Source organism: Poecilia mexicana, unplaced genomic scaffold (assembly GCF_051168715.1).
Source record: "Poecilia mexicana isolate PSO_F unplaced genomic scaffold, ASM5116871v1 scaffold_12, whole genome shotgun sequence".
Classification (NCBI taxonomy): Eukaryota; Metazoa; Chordata; class Actinopteri; order Cyprinodontiformes; family Poeciliidae; genus Poecilia; species Poecilia mexicana.
This window is the reverse complement of record NW_028263381.1, coordinates 24,934,168-24,940,340: the sequence shown is the minus strand read 5'-3', so window position 1 is coordinate 24,940,340 and position 6,173 is coordinate 24,934,168.

Below are 6,173 nucleotides of genomic sequence, written 5' to 3'. Positions count from 1 at the left end.
CTATGCTCTCAAACACCCATGACCCAATGATTCCCAACAATATTACTCTTTGGGTCTTCTACACACAGTCCTCATAATGCTGTCCCCTGACACAAACAAGCATTGCTGGGACTGTGTCTACTCTCCCAAAAACCCATGTCCACTAAAATACCTATCAGAAAAATTAGAAAGATTTCCAAGACAGAAAGCTGTTCACCTGGGTTTCAGGAAACAAGGATAGTGATCCCATCATTTCATCACCTACAGTTTTGTCAGAGTGAGCAGAAACCTGTGGAGAAGACAACAAACGAGTCATTAAGATTCATTTAAAATGAACTTCAACGTAGAACACCATAGAGTAACACTCTATAAAGAGCTACGGTAAAGCTAGGCAAATTGTTTGGCAATTGTATTTTAAGCAAGGTCCCAGTGATTGCCAACATTATTACTCTTCGGGTCATCTACACACAGTCCTCATAATTCTGTCCCCTGACAGGAACAAGCATTGCTGGGACTGTGTCTATGCTCTCAAACACACATGTTCCAATGAATGCCAACAATATTACTCTTTGGGTCATCTACACACAGTCCTCATAATGCTGTCCCCTGACAGGAACAAGCATTGCTGGGACTGTGTCTATGCTCTCAAACACACATGTTCCAATGAATGCCAACAATACTACTCTTCGGGTCATCTACACACAGTCCTCATAATGCTGTCCCCTGACAGGAACAAGCATTGCTGGGACTGTGTCTACTCTCCCAAAAACCCATGTCCACCAAAATACACGTGAGAAAAATTACAAAAATTTCCAAGTTGGACAGCTGTTCACCTGCGGTTCACGAGACGAGGGTAGTGATCCCATTGGTTCTTCTCTTACATTTTTTTCAGAGCGGGCAGAAACCTGTGGAGAAGACAGCAAACGAGTCATTAAGATTCATTTAATATTAACTTCAAGATACAGTAACACTATATATAGAGCTAATGCAATGATAGGTAAGCCAATTGGCCAAAGTATTTTAAACAAGGTCCTAGTGACAGAAAACAATATTACTCTTCTGGTTATATATACACAGTCTTAGAAATGCTGTGCCTTGACAGGAATAACCATTGCTTTGACTGCCTCAAGCAGGTACCTTAGGAGTATTCTTAAAATACATGGTGAAATGTCCTCACTAGTATGTAAACAAGCTATACTGTGCTTATATTGGAGACAGGTATGCTGAAAAAGACAGATATCTAAAAGTTGCAGGAAAATATACAGGACAGTGGGCCCTTAGTACCATGGTTGACAATTAAGCATAACAAAACTCCTCTTTGATTTAATAAAAAAGGGACTGAATGGGGAACAACTTCACACTATTTGTTGTCTGATGTTCCTTCCTGAATACATGCACTTATTCATTACTCACAGTTTTTTTTAGTTTTTTTTTTTACTGCATTGTGTTCTTATCACAATCATGAAAATTAACATAGGGCTGCACTTCTCTTAACCTCAGTTGCAGCTAATGTTTCATATTTTCATATCTGTTTAACTTAGCCAACAATAACATCTACAAAATATTTAGAAAGCACTACTTTATAAAACAAAAATGTTTAACAGTAGACAAGGTTAGCTGCACATGCTAACATCATAACTGAAGTCAGCAGCCATTAGCCCATGTTGCTGTTTTTGTTTCTAGTCGACATCTAGTCAGTTTGAACACAAATGTAACATTCAAATTCCTGTTTTTAAATGGTCATTCCATTTAACACATGGAGTGTTTAAACCTTGTTCTAAGTGGTCACCTGTTCTCAACACAAGCTAGCTTTTGCTCATTAGCTTAATTAGCAAGTGCTGCATGAAAATATATGTTGGTCACATTGCAAATATCAGTAAAAGTTTGCTAACCTTGCTTATGTTCAAAGCACTTTAACAAAGACTTACCTGCATACTTCTCCACATCCATCTGAGTTCCAGTGCAGTATAATTGTGTATCCTCGCAGAGAGTGCAACATCAGTCTTGGGAGGAAAATGACAGGTGGGGAGGGATTAAGGCTCCACCCCTTTTCCTCTCTCCAATTTGGTGTTCTTTGATGAACAAATCATCCACTAGATTTTGTGATAGAATAATTATTTATCCACTACCTGGGACCTTCATGACAGTGATTTCCAAAATTATTACAGATGTCATTTTCATAGTGATCAGTTATATAGTATGTGCAATTGTGTATATCAGGGGTATTCAATTTATGATATCTTAGCAATATTTCATGATGCCAAGGTCTGAAGTAATATTATATATATATATATATATATATATATATATATATATATATATATATATATATATATATATATATATATATATATATGGCAGGGAAAGTGTACATGGAACGACATAACCAAGTGGCGGGCATAGTGTACAGAAACATCTGTGCAGAATATGGACTGGAAGCCCCGAGATCAAAATGGGGAACAACCCCAAAAGTGGTGGAGAATGACCGAGCTAAGATCCTGTGGGACTTCCAGATCCAGACAGACAAGATAGCAATGGCGAACCAACCGGACATTGTGGTGGTGGATAAAGAACAGAGGAAAGCCGTTGTGGTGGATGTAGCAATACCAAATGACTACAACATCAGGAAAAAGGAGCACGAGAAATTGGAGAAATACCAGGGCCTCAGAGAGGAACTGGAGAAGGCCTGGAAGGTGAAGACCACAGTGGTGCCAGTGGTCATCAGGGCCCTCGGGGCAGTCACCCCCAAACTGGAGCAGTGGCTAAAACAGATCCCAGGAATGACATCAGACATCTTAGTCCAGAAATGTGCAGTTCTAGGCACAGCCAAGATACTGCGCAGAACCCTCGACCTCCCAGGCCTCTGGTAGAGGACCCGAGCTCAGAGGATGAAGAAGACCACCCGCGGAGGGTGAGAAGGGAACTATATATATATATACTTAAAAAAACTTAGCTAGGTAGTTGTTTCAGCATCTGCATGACTTGATTTGCTTTTCAAATTAAATGAATTCAGTCTTATTCGAGTACCTTTTGACAATATTTATTGTCATGAAACAGGGAGTTGAACATGTATGTCTCAATCACTGAGTAAAAGTAGGATGTCAAGTCAAAAGAAGAACATAGGTGAAACAAGAAAACTTGTTTACAAGTGACTAACCTCAGAAAAACAAATTGAAGAAAGCTTTATATTTTTGTTTACCATCTGGACTTAAACTATTTAAAAATGAACAGATTTAATAACTGAACATTTTTAGACTTAGATCACTTATTTCTTTTGCTTTCAGTGACAGAAGTGAGTGCTTGCTTGTCATGCCATAATTTTAACCTGTGCTTGAGTGATGTCAGAACCAGTCTCATGTATGTGGATGTGCTCATTGGTGAGCCAGGAACAATATTTTGTTTCTATAATATTCATTGTAGAGAAAGCTGACTCACGTGTCACGTGTGTGGAGCCAAACATAATTAAGATTTACCTACTAAGATTTAAGATTTACCTACTTACCTCAGAGCTGGGAAAGCTTTGAGGACAGTAGCCCTTTGGAGCCAGGGGATCAGTCCTTACAGACTTTTCCTTCATGGATAAATCTGCTTAGACCAGTGTTTCTCAACCCCAGTCCTCACGCCCCCCTGCTCTGCATGTTTTAGATGTGTCTCTATTCCAGAACAGCTGATTCAAATGATTGCATGACCATCCAATACTGCAGAAGCCTGTTAATCACCCAGAGATACAATCCAGGTGTGTGGCAGAAGGGAAATACCTAAAACATGCAGGACAGTGGGGGCGGTGAGGACCAGGGTTGAGAAACACTGGCTTATACTGTAAAAGCTGCACCAGTAAATCAGACAGTGCTCAACAAGATTTTAGGTTGTCATTTTTGTTTTGGGTCCACATGAGACATCATTTTAGTCTAGATGCGGACCAGGGTCCACCTATTAGTGACCTGTGGTGTATATCTTGATCTCATTGGGTCTTTATTCAATTAAATTCAAAAGTAGTTTGCTTATTCAAAACGGAAATTAAATGTTGACGTAACTAATTAAGGAGTTATAATAGATTGTGATGGCTGTGGCCAAGAAAGATCTCCTGTAGCAGTCCGCTTTACAACCAATCTGTAGAAACGTCTGGCTGAAGAGACTCGGATTTGAAATAACAGGATGGTGAGCATTGTCTAAAACTTTTTTTGATTTTATGCAAAATTCCTCTGTGGATCATCATCTTCAGAATTTTAACAGTCGTCCCCAGAACAGAACCAGCCTTCTTTATCAAATTGTTAAGCTTTTTAAGTCCCTGGGTCTGATGCTGCTCTCCCAACAGATGACAGCAGAGGAGACGGTGCTCTCAACAACAGACTTATAAAAGATATGCAGGATCTTGCTGCAAACCTTAACCTGTCTGTCACTAGAGGACCCAAATTTGGGTCCTCTCGTGACAGGGGTGTCAAACTCCAGTCCTCAAGGGCCTCTGTCCTGCAACTTTTAGATGTGCCTCTGCTGCACCACACCTGAAAAGAATAATTAGGTCATTAGCAAGGCTCAGGAGAACCGATCTACACAGGGAGGAGGTAATTAAGCCCTTTCATTCCACTGTTTTTTACCTGTGGCACATCTAAACACTGCAGGACAGCGGCCCTTGAGGACTGGAGTTTGACACCCCTGTCATTGTGAATGACAACCTGAGACCAACAGGTTAAAGGATTTTAGCTTCCTCAAGAAATACTGTCTACTCTGTCCTTTCTTGTAGACGGTTTCACTGTTGAGTTTCAAGTCTAGTCTGTTATCTAGCTGAACACCAAGGTGTTACTCCATTTTCCTTAACCACCTCCACTTCTTCTCCCATGATGGAAATGGGGCTTGATCTAACACTGTTTCTCCGGAAATCAACAATAATCTCCTTTGTTCTATTTTCATTCAGGATGAGATAATTGTCCCCACACCATGCCACAAAGCAGTCCACCAGCTCTCTGTACTCAGCCTCTTGTCCATCTCTGATGCATCCCACAACTGCAGTCAGCCGAGTATTTTCATAGGTGACAGAAGTCAGACTTATCCTGAAAGCATGATGTGCACAGAGTGAAAATGAATGGTGAGAGTACAGTGCCCTGTGGAGCTCCTGTGTTGTTGACCACCTGGTTAGACACACAGTCCTTGTTGAGGCCTCCATCTGTGTCTTCTGAAGTTTCTCACAGAGCAGATCAGGCTGAATTGTGTTAAATGCACTGGAGAAATCAAAGAACATGATCCTCAAAGTGCTGCCTGCTTTGTCCAGATGACAGTGGGTTTGATGAAGCAGGTATATGATGGCACCATAAATTCCTACTCCATGGCAATAAGCAAACTGCAGGGGGTCCTGATATGTGCTTGTCAGCTTATTCAGGTGGGCCAACAGGAGTCTTTCTGTGACCTTCATGATATGGGATATCAGGGCAGAAGTCCAACAACAGAAGTCCAACAACAGAACACCTATCAGGTTCAGGTCAGGAGATCCATTTCTTCCTACCGTGCCCCTCCAGGTCTCATTGTTATTGCCCAAGTGAGCATTGAAGTCTCCAAGCAGAACAAGGGAGTCCTCAAGAGGTGCACTCTACATTAACATTCAAAGGACTCCAAAAAGGGTGGGTAATCTGAACATGCACATGCACAAACCGTCAGGACCCAGCCCCCCACTTCTAAGCAGAGGGAGGCTACCCTCTCACTCACCGGGACGAACCTCAATGTGTAAGCACCGAGATGGGGGGCAACAAAAGTATGTCCACTCTGGCCAAATGCCTGTCACTGGGGGCAACTCCAGAGAGAAAGAGTGTCCAACCCCTCTCAAGGAGACTGGTTCCAGAACCCGAGCCATGGGTCAAGGTGAAACCGACTATTTCTAGATGGAACCTCTCAACCTTGCACACCTGCTTAGGCTTCTTCCCCACCAGAGGTGACATTTCGCATCCCAAGAGCCAGTTTCTGTAGCCAGGGGTCAGATTCTCGGTTTTCCTCTCTCAAAAGAGGAACATTGGAGTAACCATAGGGTACTTGGTTACCTTCCTGACTAAGGCCCTTCTCTCCTGATTACTCAATTTAGACAACCAACTAGCTCTATACAGAGTACTAGTTGTTCCAAACTGATTCCATTTATGAATGAAGGAGGCCACTGAGCTCATTGGGGCCTTCAAAGCAGGAGAATGTTTTATATCTTTCCCCAGATTTTT